General features: G+C 42.4%; 1 long non-coding RNA gene across 1 annotated transcript in view; it reads left to right on the top strand.

The window, feature by feature from the left end:
* LOC138990410 (uncharacterized) overlaps window positions 1-14,295 on the top strand; it is a 42,814-nt gene extending 28,519 nt beyond the window's left edge. The window contains exon 2 of the long non-coding RNA XR_011466499.1: window positions 11,101-14,295. This is a non-coding gene — a long non-coding RNA (uncharacterized lncRNA). The remainder of the gene's footprint in view (window positions 1-11,100) is intronic.
* The last annotated feature ends 3,430 nt before the right edge of the window (window positions 14,296-17,725 follow it).

Below are 17,725 nucleotides of genomic sequence, written 5' to 3'. Positions count from 1 at the left end.
GAGAATCACATGGACAGAGGAGCCTGGCGGGCTACAGTCCATGGGGTTGCAAAATGGCAGACATTACTGTGTGACTGAGCACACGACCATGACAAATTTTACCTTCCCTAAAGATTCTCAGAGGGAAAGATATTTCTTTCTTTCCCAGAGTTAGTTTTTCAGATAGAATTTTGTTTCACCTTGATATTCCGAAATGATCACGGGTAAATCAAAGCATAAAAGTACTCAAGATGTCAAGTGAATATGTATATACTATCCCCAACCAACAAAATAAAACCCCTAAAATAGTCAAGTCAAGCTTTCCTGTTCTAAAAGGAAAGCTTCAGGGCATCCATTCCGTTATGAATTTTAGTTGACTTGACTCTAATGGACATTCTTCTGAATGAGGACATTGGCCAATGATGAGTCAGTGTTTCATGCAATTAATTGAAAGCTATGGAGCATAAAAACAATGTCTGGCAATCACTGTGCTGATCCAAACTCAGAACCATGCAGAGAGCCAGTCCCAGGAGCAGAAGTCAGCAGCCCCTCACGTTACTGCTCCCTAATCACAACTTAATTAGATCAGGGATAATCACCTCAATTTCTATTATTACCACTCAGGCCACCTTGGAATCTTGGATTCATAATGTGACCAGGGAATCTAGAGCTGGTCACTTTTTCCCAATTCTGAGGAGCAAGAGAAACCAGGCTTCGTCCAAGAGTCCAAGACAAAGACCACACAGATAGCTGTTTGCACAATAGAAGTTAATTGCATCACTCAATAATTAATATGCTTCATTAGGCGCCAGTCCCTGGAGTGTGGACTATCCATGTGTGGCTACTTTTAGAGGAAGAATGGGGCTTGTCCGGTTTCCCTGGCATGCTGTGTCCTTGTACCTTCCAGCCACCTCCTCAAGTCATTACTTGTGCACTTTTCTTGCTTTGTCTGCTCTACCACCAAGTCTCTCACTTCTTTTTTTTTTTTTTTTTAATTTTTATTGGAGTACAGTTAATTTACAATGTTGTGTTTCAGGTGTACAGCACAGCGACTCAGTTATACATATATGTGTACCTACTTTTCTCCCATGTAGGTTATTATTGAGTAGTGAGTGGACTTACCTGTTCTGTACAGTAGGTCCTTGTTGATTATCTATTTTATATATGAAGTGAAGTAAACGTGTTAGAGGCTCAGTTGTGTCCAACTCTTTCTGACGCCAGGACAGTAGCCAGTAAGGCTCCTCTGTCCATGTATTTCTCCGGGCAAGAATAGTGGAGTGGGTATCCATTCCCTTCTCCAGGGAATCTTCCCAACAAAGGGATTGAACCTGAGCCTTCTGCACTGCAAGCAGATTTTTACCATCTGAGCCACCAGGGAAGCCCCCATTTTGTATATACTAATGTGTATATGTCAACCCCAATCTCCCAATTTATCCCTCCCATTCCCTTACCCCCTGGTTACCATGAGTTTGTTTTCCATATTTGTGACTCTGTTTCTGTTTTGTAAATAAGTTCATCTCTGAAGCCCCTGCCATACGTCTGATGGGAATTTAAGAACTAGGAGCCAAATGAATATTAAAAGCTCATGTTTCTGAAGCAAGTCCTGTCCAGAGCTCTGCACCACCCTCTTTACATGAGGCCCATTGACCTGGCTGGTCCCTGACCCGCCCCCTGTGCCCACAGATGAGTTTACAGCTTGTGGGTCGGAGTCCATGGCCAGAAGCATGGGCCAATCACTCCCTGGTGTTGTCCAGTCACAGTCACATCAGGAGGCTGGGGTTGGTCATCCCTTCCGCGTGGCCCTTCTCCATCTAAGGTTAAAGGCTGCAGAGCCCAGAAACAGGGCATCCAAGAGCTGGGCTTCCTCCTTCCTTCTACTTCATAAAAGTGTCTAAAACACTTTCTCTAGGAAGCTGGGACCAGGGTGGGATGGCAGGAATTCTCAAGAGCAACCTGATGAGGGAAGTGCAGAATTCAGGGATCAGGAGAAGAAGCTGGGTGACTCGGGTTCAGGGAGAGAAACACTGCAATTAGATGTCAAAGTGTGGGGCCCCCATGGGCCAGTGGCCTGGGACCCCTGTACCCTTGGGGTCCTGGGTTCCCCGGGAACTGGAGAGCCCAACAGGAAAGTGCACTTCCCCGTAGGGACCTGGGTTTCTTGGGTGCATGGCATCTTCTTGCTCTGGATCTGAGACTTTATTTCAAAGGCAGCCCACTTGCTGTTTCTCAGGCAGGGCCTCCCCCAAGGCTGAGAAATATAGTAATTTTTACAAATATGTCAGCCACTTCAATGGAATGTTAACAGCCTGTGAGGGAGGTTTAAATGAAGAGGGAATGTCTGGTTGTTATTTTAGAGCTGTCTTCCTCCAGGCTCTGCTCCTCGCTGGTGGAGTTAGCCTGAACCCCCCTCCCCAGCCCACTTCTTAGCAAGAATGTGTGGAGAGGCATTCTTTTTGATGATTGGTCCCCCTCTTCACATAAGTTCCGTATCAAGGGTAAGATTTTTGGACACATTTAAGAGAAGAATAAGACATCTGAATTACAAGCTTAGATGCTTTAGGTAAGATTCTTCATCTTTTTCAGCAGAGAAGAGTTTCTCCCAAATGTGTTATTTTAAGTGAAACCTTTTCTCAGGGCCAGAATCCTGGGTGGGGCTAGTACTGCCCTGGATTGGTCACCTAGGACAGAGGACCAGAGGGGTCGTCCCGGCTGGGCAGTGAGGACTGGCAGGTGAGAGATGCGGGCTCTGGATCTTTCCCCTGAGCGTGTTCACGCTCATGACTTCAGTCTCCTATTTCACATCTCATTAGGTTTACTGAGACATTCACGTTCACTTTTGCCAGTAGGCGAACATGATTGGGTACAGTTCAGACCTTGATTATTGAAAACATATTCATTTTTCAAATATTGAGGTTTTCATGGTTCTTAGGATTTGACTCATTAAGCTAGCACTAGCTGGACAGTCTTTCTGGATTGCCTGACTGAAGAGTGACCTGTAGGTACAAGGGTAGGATGAGTGGCAATGTGGGGACTGCATGGCCAGTTGGTATTGGGTGGATATCAGCCTGAACATATACAGCCAGATTTTCAACCTTAGTTGAACCTGCTCTGCGTTGAGACAAGAGCTACTGTGAGGCTGTAAAACAAATCAGACCACAGGACTCAGGCTGGCTGGGAGGGATGGGGTGCAGCAATTCATCTGGGGGTGCAGGGAGAGACCTACACAGCAAGTAGGGCAGCCAGTAACCTTGGCAGGAGAGAGATGGGCTCCAGGGCAGTGACCAAGATCATCTGCTTCACAGGGATGGTCACTGTTATATAACATGCTATAATAGTGGACAATTACACATAACTACTATATATTATATATAATATAAATAGTACAGTATATATACATATATAGTACAATTTATATTATATACATGATATATAAATTATATAGCATATATAATATTCAATATTATAAATTATATAGCATGTTATATAGTATAGTATTTGTATTATAATGATATAATCACAATAAACAGAATATATATAATTATATATCAAATAATGTATCTACTATATAGAAATATGCAATAATATGTAATATACTTTATCTAATATATAACATATCATATATATTATACAATACTTATATTTTTATTTTATGGACTATAATCTATACAGTGCATAAATATCTATATTATCTAGAGCACAGGGAACGCTTCTCAGTACTCTGTAATGATCTATATGGGAATAGAATTTAACAAAGAGTGAATGTATGTATATGTATAACTGATTAACTGTGCTATACAGCAGAAAGTAACACAACATTGTAACTCCACTCTACTCCAATAAAAAGTAAGAGAAAATAAAACTTAGAAAAAGCCTTCCCGATCCTCAAAGTCACTGCCCATTATGATCCCACAGTCTGACACAGACTGTCCTCTCACAACACATAAACCTCTGTGACTGCCCCACCCCCGTGGATATGTACAGTGGGTGTTGTTTTGGGAGAATCCTTTAATCCAAAGTGTTCTGCAGCTTGCTAGCTGGGTGCCACTGGGCAAACTTCTTTGTCTTCACAGCTCACAAGGTGCTGCTGCTGCTGCTGGAACAATGTAACATCTATAATATGTGAACCGTGGACTTCCAGATGTTCAAGCTGGATTTAGAAAAGGAAGAGGAACCAGAGATCAAATTGCCAACATCTGTTGGATTATTGAAAAAGCAAGAGAGTTCCAGAAAAACATCTGCTTCTGCTTTATTGACTATGCCAAAACCTTTGACTGTGTGGACCACAACAAACTCTGGAAAATTCTTCAAGAGAAAGGAATACCAGATCACTGACCTGTCTCCTGAGAAATCTGTATGTAGGTCAAGAAGCAATAGTTAGAACTGGACATGGAATGACAGACTGGTTCCAAATCGGGAAAGGAGTACATCAAGGCTGTATATTGTCACCCTGCTTATTTAACTTATATGCAAAGTACATCATGTGAAATGACAGGTTGGATGAAGCACAAGCTGGAATCAAGATTGCCGGGAGAAATATCAATAACCTCAGATATGCAGATGACACCACCCTTATGGCAGAAAGCAAAGAACGAAAGAGCCTCTTGATGAAAGTGAAAGAGGATAGTGAAAAAGTTGGCTTAAAACTCAACATTCAGGAAACTAAGATCATGGTATCTGGTCCCAACACTTCATGGGAGATAGATGGGGAAACAATGGAAACAGTGACAACTTTCTTTTCTTGGGCTCCAAAATAATGGTGTGACTGCAGCCATGAAATTAAAAGACACTTGCTCCTTGGAAGAAAAGCTATGACCAACCTAGACAACATATTAAAAAGCAGAGACATTACTTTGCTAGCAAAGGTCCATCTAGTCAAAGCTAAGGTTTTTCCAGTAATCATGTATGGATGTGAGAATTGAACTATAAAGAAAGCTGAGCATGAAAGAATTGATGCTTTTGAACTGTGGTGTTGGAGAAGATTCTTGGGAGTCCCTTGGACTGCAAGGAGATCCAACCAGTCCATCCTAAAGGAAATCAGTCCTGAGTATTCATTGGAAAGACTGATGCTGAAGCTGAACTCTAGTACTTTGGCCACTTGATGCGAAGAACTGACTCATTGGAAAAGACCCTGATGCTGGAAAAGATAGAAGGCGGGAGGAGAAGGGGACAACAGAGGATGAGATGGTTGGATGGCATCACCGATTCAATGGACATGAATGTGAGCAAGCTCTGGGAGTTGGTGATGCACAGGGAAGCCTGGCATGCTGCAGTCCATGGGGTCGCAAAGAGTTGGACACGACTGAGTGACTGAACTGAAGTGAAATTCTCTAATAGGACTGCTCTACTTTAATAATAAGTATTATATAATAAGTTCAATAAGTGTGAACTGGGCATTATCTATTCCACATTATCACAGTGTCCAGTGTCTCATACACTGCTTGCTGTGAAGGAGGTTTAGTGTCTATTGAGCTGGATGCTCGAGCATTGAATGATGTGTCTCATAGACATGCATCTAAGTAGAAAATGACCAGAAAACCTTCAGTTATGTTGATATTGGGCTTCCCTCATAGCTCAGTTGGTAAAGAATCTGCCTGCAATGCAGGAGACCTGGGTTCGATTCCTGGGTTGGGAAGATCCCCTGGAGAAGGAAATGGCAACCCACTCCAGTATTCTTGCCTGGAGAATCCCATGGACAGAGGAGCCTGGTGGGCTACGGTCCATAGGGTTGCAAGAGTCTGACATGACTGAGCAACTAAACCATCAGACCATGTTGATACTGGAGATATATATATATATATATATATATATATATATACACATACATACATACCTCTCAATATCCGTTTCAACTTAGGGCTTATTACTGAAGAATTACATTTTTTTCCTAAAGAGAGAAGTACAATTTTCTCTTTGTTTTTTCTTTTTTCATGTTTTCCTAAAAAAACCCCAACTGTATTGCACTGTATCACTCTGAAGAGGCAAATTGTGCACAGTCAGCAAATAACTTCAGATAAATTCTTTTTCACTTTAAGATGAGCAGTTTAGTCAACTCCAAATACAAGAAAAGCTGACCCATAATGGCTTGTCAGCCCCACAGACTGAGTCCCACCTCTGCTGCGTTTTCCATGTGAAGAACTAATGGGTTGACAGATATTTACTTCACAAATATTTAAGGAGATTCTGCCATGTGCTTGGCAGAATGGACAACGTCTTTCAAGGTTTACTCATGTCTTATTTAGATGTCAGAGGAGAGGCTTTTCCCAGGAAAGTTCCCAACCCAACCCCATCACTGAGCCCTGCGGTCATCCTTTTAGAAACAGAAGCTTCAGAAGTGTGTGAGGGAGAAGGACTCCTCTGAAGGAGCATTAAAACAAGGTGAGCTCATAGAAGAGGAAAACCTCCCTTGCACACTCTTAGACTCACCACTGACCCATGGATCACACGGACGCAAGACAGATGAACAGGAGAAAAGCATTCAAATTGTGTTGAATACTTTTATGTGCCCAGGGAAGTGTTCAGAAGAAAAATGAAGATCTGAAGAAGCTCTGCGTTTCCAAAGCTGATATGCCTGTTATATAAAGAATGAGGAACGGTAGGGAGGTGACAAGGAGAAGAGGCTTGGATTGGGGGCGATACATTGTGGGACAGGGACTGGGAGATATTTTGGGGAGTCTAATGGATCATTCAGTTCATTTTAGCAGGTGGCTTATATGGGTTCGTTTAGGCATCAATAAGAACATTCTGATCTTCCTGGTCCAGGGAGGGCACCCTTCTCATGGGAATTTGATGACTTGCTTTTGGATAGCAAATGGGAGGTCAGACAGCTCTTCCTGTGTCTGCTGGTTCTCCAGACCTCCAGCGCAGAAATGCTCAATATGCCTAAGTGGTGCGCGGGGCGGCGTTTCTGAAGCCCCTTAAGCATTAGGTCCTTGTATGTCCTTAATAACCATAAAAGGATGTTCAGGAACGCAGAGCATCTCACATAACTCACTGAGGTTGATAAACACCAAGGAGGGCCTCTCTTGTCCGTCAGCATCTGTGCTGGTCTCTGACGGTTGAAAGCAGATCACAGTGTCTGGCATGGGTAAGAAAGGCAAGAAGGTTGTTAGAGAAATCTATGTCCCAGCACATCAGGCTCATGGGATTTATGGCCTCAGGACAGACTGACACCCAGATTCTTGTAGGGGAGCCTGCTGGCTGTTTCTGGTAAAGTCCAAGCTTAACTCTGCAGGCTTTGGAGTTTTAGATAACCAGTTATTTGTTTACAGTTCTAGCCCCATGTCTGTGCTCTGGTTTGCTTCCCAAATATTTGGCCAGACAATGAAATACGGCTCGAGGTTGTGTCTCAGCACCCTGGAAACCTCCTTTATTTCAGTTGATTCCCACATTCTGCACATGCAGGAGTGCAATAGAGAGATTTCTTCTTCAAGGGAAAATTGAAAAGCTTAGAATTAATTTTATATAACTTTCAGTTCACTTTACTCTGGTAAGAAACCGTATATTACTCAAAGCCATAAAGGTATTCTTTAGAGAGTCCAGTTACAAAATATTCCCTCTTGTTGTCAAGCAAATTACATTATGTACGAGGAGATTCCTTTTCAAAGTTTAACTCCAAGAACCGAGCTGTCTGGTTATTGAGTTTATGTCAGTTCTTTGCTATCTGCCTCTAACCCTAAATCATAATTGACACCAACAGGTAAGGGAGTTAACAAAAATAAGCAATAAACTTTGCAATTTAGTTTGGTTTTACTCATCTGTTGGAAATTAATAACACAGACTTCCTAATTTGAGGGAAAAATCTAATTTAATCCTAGTAGGCACTGGGGACAGCATTCTGAAATAGAGAGAAACAAGAATATTAGAATCATTGAAAGGAAATGATTCTTTGTTGTTGTTGTTTAGTAGTTAAGTTGTGTCTGACTTTTTTGCAGCTCCATGAACTGTAGCTCCCCAGTCTCCTCCGTCTATGGGATTTCCCAGGCAAGAATACTGGAGTGAGTTGCCGTTCCCTTTTCCAGGGAATTTCCCTGACCCAGAAACAAGAGCAGCATCTCCTGCATTGACAGGTGGATTCTTTACCACTGAGCCACTTGAGAAACCTGCTTTAAAAGGACACCATTTACACTTATTTCCAGTTTTGTGTAAAAACAGACTTTCTTATGTCAATTGTTAATCTCATCAGAAAAATTATAAAACGTTCAGACAAATACTTCCCATGTTGACTTCTTACCTTGATGTTTTATTTAGTCTTGTATATTTTATCCCATATTAATTAAAGCATCCACAACTTATTATGTCAAATTTGAATATATTAGAAGTTGATATATAACTTCTTTGGATTCCTCTCACTTCTTCATAAAGACAAATACCTGCTTTTGGTAATCTGCTTGTATGTTCAGGGTGAAATCACCATTTTGTCCCAGTCCCCTTTACTTCATTCCTGCCTTAGGGAGCATGCCCCCCCACCCCCCCAAAAAAAACCACATGTAAAACAAATGCAAATCGTTATTTGTGATTATTTTTCTCCTCCTCTTCTTTCCCCATCTTACGGATTCCTCTCTGATTTTTGCTTTTACGCAATGCTATGCTAAGTCACTTCAGTCATGTCCGACTCTGTGTGACCCTATAGACGACAGCCCACCAGGCTCCCCCATCCCTGGGATTCTCTGGGCAAGAACACTGGAGTGGGTTGCCATTTCCTTCTCCAGTGCATGAAAGTGAAAAGTGAAAGTGAAGTCACTCAGTCACGTCCAACTCTTAGCGACCCCATGGACTGCAGCCTACCAGGCTCCTCCGTCCATGGGATTTTCCAGGCAAGAATACTGGAGTGGGGTGCCATTGCCTTCTCCGGGTTTTACGCAATAGGGGTAGCACTTACAGACAAGATGCTGGATGGTTGGTTGTCACACTTAAACAGGCAAGAGCTGGTCATTGCACGTTAAAGGGTAGGATGATGGCATGTAAACGGTGGGATCGCTTTTCAGTTCAGGAGTGTGACGAGAACAGAATGCCTCTCAATAGGGAAAATGTTATTCTTAGATTTCAGCTGAGAAGGAATGTTGAAACTTACTGCCAGGGAGGATTTTCTCATGTGTGAAATAATTTTAATACACACACAAACACATTCACAAATACCCATCCTTTTGCCTTATTTGCAGGATTTATACATCTTTGTTAACATGATTGTGAGTGTGGCTGCACTTATACATATTTGTTGGGTACCTCTCAATGAGGGTGCATTATGACCCTCTCCCCTATAAAACACTTCTGATGTTCTATCTCGATTAGTTTTAGCAAATAGCAGTTTGTTGCTAGCAATTCTAATGTTACCCCTGGAACTGGTGTGTTATTTTCAGAGACACATCCTCCATGTGGGTTTGGAAACATCTGTTCAGACCAGAACATATCAGTTAAAGCTATATTCTGCTCCTCTCCACAGGCATCCAGATGGTTACATCTATGGACTGTACACTGTACAGTTTTACCACCTACTGTAACTTAATTCATTTTCTTTTGTATGTTTGCTGAAATTATTTAAGACAATAAGAACTCCAAATTCATTCTAAAGTCCTAGAAGTTAAAATCTCTAAGTACATGTGCATATGTGTGTTTCTATCAAAATGCTTTATGTTTCTGTTAAAACATGTGTATGTGTGTGTTAGTTACTCAGTCGTGTCCACACTTAGCAATTCCATGGATTGTAGCTCGCCAGGCTCCTCTGTCCATGGGATTCTCCAGGCAAGAATATTGGAGTGGGTAGCCATTGCCTTCTCCAAGGGACCTTCCAGATCCAGGGATTGAAACTGGGTCCCCTGAATTGCAGTCAGACTCTTTACCCTCTGAGCCACAAGGGAAGATCTAAAACGTGTATGAACCACACTACTTAAAAAATATTAAAACATTTATTCTGAGGGGATTTTTAAAAAATCCAACAAAATAAATATCATCAGAGGTATAGCTTCAGGAAAGATCATCACTGGAAATTATGATGCAATTATTAGTTAATTAAACCAAATAATACATACTTCACCACTGAAACATGAAAGGTATTTGTCATTGATCACTCTTTTGAGAAAAATGACAAAGATATTAAAATAAATTTTAAAATGCCAAATTTCAGATAACTTTGCTTTGGAATGGATGTTTTGTGATGCTTTCTAAATCAATAATCTTCAAATGTTTTTCATTGTTATATTCTGTTATTTTGAAAATTGCAACCTCGTAATCCTTATTAAACCAACATATAAAATTTTTCCTCACGATTTTAAATAATTGCAAGAGAAGTAAATTTCAGTAAGCTGTAACATGGATAGATAAAAAATGAAATGATTCAGTTACTCTTCCATGTGGTCAGTGATTTGACACTGACCACTGTCCATTGGAGAAGGAAATGGCAATCCACTCCAGTATTCTTGCCTGGAGACTTCCGTGGACAGAAGAGTCTGGTCGGCTACATTCCGTGGGGTCACAAAGAGTCGGACATGACTGTGTGACTAACATGAACACTATCCAGTAAAAGAAAATACACAATTGTCTAACTGTAGGAAGTGGACATTATCCTTACAGTATGGTTTGAGCAGTACCCTGGCAATGATTGTTTGGATTTCTCTAAGGTTTGCTAACCAATCCCATGATTCATCTTTGTTATTTCCCTCATGGTGATGAAATGGCTGCAAAATTCCCAAGAATTGAGTTTGCATCCCATACTGCTTCCAAAGGAAGAGAAAGAACTTCTCTCCAAGGGGTCCTAAACAGCACCAGAGACACAGAACTCACCCAGGGGATGGAATGCAGCCCAATCATTAAGGGTCTAGCTACACGTACTACTCCTTGAGTGAGAAAAACACATCCTGTTTATTCTGTCATCATTCAGGGGTTCTTAGGAGGTCAAATGTGGGAGACAGTGGAGAACAAAGGAGCCTGGCAGGCCACGTCTACAGGGTTGCAGAGTCGGACACAACTTAGTCATTGAACAACAATGAAGGCAAAACATAACTCAAATCTTAATTGTAACCTAAAAATGCAGGAAATCGGATTATTATATTCTGTTTCCTAAGGTGACAGCTTCAAGATGCTAATAACAGGTTGCAAGGACAGATGTTAATATTTTTGTCTTTTTAGCTCACGGCCGCGATTCTGGAGTCTACCGCAGTGCCTGACATGCAGTCGATTCAGTCTGATGAGCTGCTGAAACAAGCAATGAAGAACATCAACCAAGTGATAAGAAACAGCTTCGAGTGAGGACAGGAACAGCACCTCTGATAGGCGTTGTTGACTGTTGACGGCCATCAGCCAGTCGAGAGCTGTGACCCAAGACACACCAAGTGTTAGCTGCTCCCGTCTTGTCATCCGTGTTGATTCCATTGACCCCACTTCCCAGCACTCACCTCCCACCTTCTCCCCACCCCACCACTGTCCTCCCTGCATCTAATCTTCCTGGAGCCACGTGGATTGACACTTCCTCTCCTGTAGTGGAAGGAATTGACTGCATGTGTGGAGACACAGCCATCCAGTGCCAAGAAATTCTATTTCTGTTCCCCTCCATTCATCAGAAGGAAACACCAACAGCTGTAGCACCACATCAGCACTTTCTAGACAACACAACTAGTTAGTGTCCGCTGATGAGGTCGTGTTGATTTACTGCTGTTTCATAAATAAATTATTGAGACGTTTACACTCATAGAAATACATTGGCTGAGAGTGTATCAGTGATTGAGAGAGATCTGGGATTCTTTGCACCATAAACAATATGTTTCTTTCTCATCTTTATCTTAAAATGTGAAGCCTTTGGTTTTAAAGAAAATGAAGAAATAGGGAAAGTTTAAAACAGGCTCAAAGGAAAAGCAACGCATTGTCCAGATGAACATGGAAAAAGAGACAGAAAGTGAAATTTTCATCTTCTGATTACTGCCATGGAACACTGATTGTGAACAAGGACACATTTGATTTCAGAACTGAAACCCATCCTGGTGTGAGGATGTGACAGTTAAATTCTATTTTTAAGAATGAAAAACTATCAAATCTGTTCCCAAGGTTTTTGTCTCAGGGACAGAAATTTCTGTTATTCTATGAATCAAGTTCAATCTTTTCTTTCGTGTCTGAATTCTGATCAACCAGTTTGATCCCATTTTCCCCACATCACAGCATCTATATTAAGGTACTTTGCTTGGAGGAACCAGCTCTCCCAGGCAGGGTGTGTGGTCCTGCAGAGGGTTTGCTTGATGCTCTTCCGCTCAGGCCTTCATCTTGGCTGGATCTTCCCATACCTGTGGCCTCTGCACATCCCAGCAGGAAGGTAGAGGAAGTTGGACTCTGATGACTTGTGGGTCTGCTGTCTATAGCTCTGCCAGGGTCCTGTCATACCACCTGCCACTTATCAGGCCTGGGATGATGGAAAAGCTTGAGTTGGCAGGAGGAGCGAGGTCGAACTGGGCACACACTCACACCAGGTGTGTTGAGCTACCATAACCAACACTACCAGTGGGGCGGCTTCAACAATAGGAACTTATTTCTCATAGTCCTGGAGGCTGGGAGTGCAAGAGCAAGGTGAGGACAGGCTGTTTTCTCTGTGGCCTCTCTCCTGGGCATGTCGACATCTTCTCCCATGTCCTCAGGTGACCCTTCCTCTGTCCTGAACACTTCTTCTAAGGACACTGGTCAGATATGACCAGGGCCACCTTGATGACCTCATTCTTATTTAATTACCTCTTTACAGACACCGGAGGTGGGGGTGAGGGATGAGTTTATAAAGTTTTTAATTGAGATATAGTTTAGGTACAATATTATGTAAGTTTAACATGTATGACAGTGATTCACAATCTTTAAAAATTATACTTTTCATAGTAATTATAAAATACCAGGAGTACTGTACCGTATATCCTGTTGCCTATTTTATACATAGTGGTTGGTATCTCATAATCCCCTACCCCTGCTTGCCCCTGCCTTCTTCCCTCTCCCCACTGGTAACCAACTAGTGTGTTCTCTATATCTGTGAGTCTGTTTCTTTTTTTTATTACATTGACTAGTTTGTTTTATTTTTTTAGATGCCACATTATAAGTGAGAAGTACAGTATTTTTCTTTCTCTGGTTTATTTCACTAAGCAAAATAATAAGTCCATCTGTATTATTGCAAACAGCAAAATTTCATTCTTTCCTATGGCTGAGCAGTTATATATATATATGGGGCTTCTCCTCTGGCTCAGCTGGTAAAGAATTTGCCTGCAATGTGGGAGACCTGGGTTCCATCCCTGGGTTGGGAAGATGCCCTGGAGAAGGGAAAGGCTACCCACTCCAGTACTCTGGCCTAGAGAATTCCATGGGCTGTATAGTATGTGGGGCTGCAAAGAGTTGGACATGACTGAGTGACTTTCACTTTCGGTGGTTATATATATATATATGATGGATGGAGAAGATGTGACTATGTAGATACATAGTTGTTGAGTTGCTAAGTTGTGTCCAACTCTTTGCAACCCCATGGACTATAGCCCACTATGCACCTCTGTCCCTGGGATTTCTCAGGCAAAAATACTGGAGTGGGTTACTGTTTCCTTTTCTAGGGGATATTCTGGACCTAGGAATTGAACCCACGTCTTCTGCATCTCCTGCCTTGGCAGGCAATAGAAAACATTCATCAGCTGATGGACACTTCTTTTGCTACCATATTTGGGCTGTTAACATTGCTGCTATGAACACTGAGGTGCATGCAAACGCAATCACTTTCTGAGGCACAGAAGTGAGGATGTCAATGTGAGTTCAGCCCATGACACCAAGAGTCTTTTTTAAACCAGGGTTCCTTGAAAGACTCCCTCTTGCCTGGGCCCCCTGTCTGTGGCCCCGCATCCTCAGTAGATTCTACGTAAGCTACACTCCCCAGTGGCCCCCCCACTTGACGGGAGAGGACCGCTGGGCTTGGGGAGGACAAGAGAAGTTGTGTTCTCTGAAGGTCAGCATGCGGAGGGCGTGGGGATCCAGAGGAGGAGCAGACGGGCTGCAGGAGGAAGCAGCCTGGCTTCTGATGCTGCCTGGGGGTGGGGCAGCCCAGAAAAGCCCCAGAAAAGATTATAGGATATTTAAGTTTTCAAACTGGTGACTAAATTCTAAATACCATCGTTTCCCTACACATGGCAACTATCCTTTGCTTTTTAAAAATATGCCCTTTTAGAAAGTAGCGATTCATTTAAATTTGAACTCATGTGACAGGTTTCAAATACAGGTTTTCAGAACAATACAGACATTTTGACTTAGAAAATGGGCCATTTCTTTCACTGATATTTAAGTCTGTGTAATGAGTCTTTCCAAATAAACTGGCTCAGAAAATGACAGTTTCATCTGAATTTTCTTTCTAAAGATTTTCATACTACATTTTAGAGGATTTTTTTTTTTTACTGTTTTTAAAAGAAACAGGCAAAACCCAATACAACATTGTAAAGCAATTATCTTCTAATTAAAAACAAATACATTAAAAATATAGTCTATAAGATAATTGGGCTCAGGGAAAGAAAAAAATTTGAAAAAAAGAAATAAATCAGCATAAACATTACATAAGAGTTCACCAAATGGAGAACTTATAGGGAGAGCTGACAGATAAAAAACCTCCAACATTTGTCTGCCAAACAAGAATAGCCAGAAAACCAGAATTACAAGTATAACTGCTTTCCTTTTTTTTTTTTTGTCTAGGTCTCTACCTTTGATTTCATGCCTCCTTCTTAATTATGGGAGGTGCAGCTGGATAATTTATCTTTGGTGTCATGTACTGTATTAACCGTCTCTTCATTGCTTACAAGGCCTTATGACAGTATCACAGCGTTTGGTTTTGGGGCGTAACTCATGTTCCCAGGATTCAGAGATTGGAAGTGGACTTCAGGAGTGTTGTGTCCTTACTAGAAACTCTGCAGTCCTGGGCATGACTTAGCCAGGTGAACACAATGAAGGCCCCAAATTTGCCAAATCTAAACGGCCTTTGACAGCCAAAATCAATTTATCATCGCTTTCATTAGAATGGTGTTTTAGACACATGAGTGGTCAAGGTTGTTAGTGCTATCCTGCACTGTGAAAAGTAGTAAAGAAAAAAGTTGTTTTCAGTAGTTGGGAGGATGCTTTGAAAAGAAACCTTTAAATGTGCTTCATTACAAAGGATATTTTGGATACTGTGCTCCGTGAGAAGAATACCAGGTCTGCTTTGTTAAGGGTTGCAACCCGACCCATGGGAGACTGGCTGACCTGCAGTTGGACCTGCTCACCAAGGGTGCTGAAGGCGTCCTGACGGAACCCGGTTCTGTGGCCACACCCAGGCCATCAGTCGTTCCGGCCTGATGAGGGGCTCGGGGTCCGCAGCTCTGGGATCAAGCCTCCAGAGAAGGCGGGAAGTTATTCCTGTAAGATTTGTAGAGTGGCTGAGGCTCACATAATGATAAGGAAGTATGTTCCATTTAACAGTGGAATGGCAGGGTTGTGGGTGAGGAGCACCCCATAAAGGAAGCGTGTTGGTCCTTTAGGAAGCCTGTGCAGGGTCTCCTTCAAAGCCGTTGCTTCCTTTAGTCTTGAGTGCAGCTCCCGAAGCTGACTCAAAGTCATTGGTTTTTCTGGAAAACAGGGAGAACCACATATTCCAAGCCCCAAAGATACCTTCAATATTCCTCAGATCACCAAGTCCTGTTATTTCCCCTCAATTTTTTTCTAAGAGTGTCTTTTTAGGAGAGGTTGCGACCATTACCCCAGAATCACTGAGACAGCCTCACAGACGAATGGCCAGACTATTCTCCCCATTTCCCCCTACATTTTGTGCACTACAGCCAGATTAACCTTCCTCAAAGGTTACTTTCATCTGTCTCTTTGCTCATTCATTTTCCGTCACCACATGTATCGCAAGGCATGAGGTCCTCCACCACTGCCTCTTGAGGTCCTCCAGGGACTGACCCTGATGCTCACCTGTCATAGTCCAGAGCCAGCTCATGGTCTGTCTTCTCTTATCATGGGAGGGTTCTGACCAGCAGGAACACCTCCCCAGGAAGTTCTCCCTGATTGTGCCAGCTCTCAGGGATGTTCTTCATTCAGAAACCCACCATCATGCAGTCCCTGATTGTCCGGCCTTCTCTAGTTGTTCCACAGTGGTTGATCCCACTGCCTTCTTTGGATGATAAACTCTTGGAAGACAAGGATCACTGCATTTAGCTACTTCTGCATCAGTGATAGGAATGGAAAACAAATCCCCAAACCATATGAAGCCAACAAAAAAGAGGCATTCCCAAAGCATTTGGTGTGACACTTAGAAATGATATCTAACCATTCTTTGCTTAATTGTCTCAGTAACCTGAAACATTCCAAATTCAATAACTGGGAGGAAAAGAAAAAAGAAATGTCCATTTTACAGCCTTGTTTAAGATTTTTGTGACTGTGGCAGTAACAGAGTATGACGTTATGGTTTCCTGATAGCTCAGTTGGTAAAGAATCTGCCTGCAATGCAGAAGACCCTGGTTCGATTCCTAGGTTGGGAAGATCTGCTGGAGAAGGGATAGGCTACTCACTCCAGTATTCTGGCCTGGAGAATTCCATGGACTTTATAGCCCATGGGTTGCAAAGAGTCAGACATGACTGAGCGACTTTCACTTTCAGCAGGTGTTTAGGGACTGATATGAGCCACTAGTTAGGCTGAAAGACGAGCTTTATCCAATCACATGGCTTATTAAACAGCTGTCAGTTAACAGTAGGGATGGCTCATGGCTTGTCATTCACAGCAGAGAGGAAGACACATTCTCTCTTATTTTCAGATGCCAGGATCTAATGATTAGAACAATGGCATTTAACTTGACAGAAATCTTACTTTATTTTCTAGTGATTAGGAACATTTGACCTGGTATTAACAGAGTGACATTTATAAAGTCTTGTTTTCACGGGTTGGAGCATCTTTGATGGGCTGAGTAAGATCTGTGTGCTCATTTTGGCCTCATCTATCCATCTTCTCTTTTTAAAGGTTTTGCAGAAAAGCATGAGGGGCTTTAGAAATGAACTGCCCATACATTCAAGCTGGAAAGTGCACACTTGGGGTTTTCCAGGTGGTTAGGAGCAGGACAGGTGGAGAGAGAGGCCGGAAGGGGAAGCCTGTGGACAAAGTAGGATGGGCAAATATCCTCAGTGGTCGTTTGTTGGGGTGGGAGGGTTTCAGGCACCAGAGGGGACTTCCCTGCACAGTCGGTGGAGCAGGTATGGCAAATGATGACAGCAGCTCATGAGGTCAGCATTTTAGTTCTGCCACTTCATCTGTACTAATCCTCCATTTGGTGGCAAAGACTTTGTTTTGGGCCTGACTCTGTGATGGCGCAAATCCATTACCCTGGTCCTGATCCCCAGAGGCTGCATGCATGTGGTTCCTTGGTGGCCCAGCAGAGGCAAGAGGGTTCTGGGTTCCTGTATCTTTGGGAAGGCAAAAGGTTTTATTGTCAGTCTTGTGTGAGATAGATTTGTATCCATTACTTGCTTCTCTAAAAAAAGGAAAAAAAATTTTTTAATTGAAGGATAATACTTTACAGAATTTTGTTGTTTTCTCTCAAATATCAGCATGAATGAGCCATAGGTGTATATATGTTCCCTCTGCTTCTCTTTAATGGGATGTGTGATGTGGGAGGCAGTGCATCACAGGGTGATTTTGGCCTCATCACCAACAAACACTTGTAAAATCACAAAGTGTAACACTGTGGAAAGTTAAGGAACACTTTGCCTAACAGTCCTGACCAGGCTCCAAGTCTTCACA

This window comes from Bos mutus, chromosome 13 (assembly GCF_027580195.1).
Source record: "Bos mutus isolate GX-2022 chromosome 13, NWIPB_WYAK_1.1, whole genome shotgun sequence".
Lineage (NCBI taxonomy): Eukaryota > Metazoa > Chordata > Mammalia > Artiodactyla > Bovidae > Bos > Bos mutus.
This window is presented reverse-complemented; position numbering and strand designations above follow the sequence as displayed.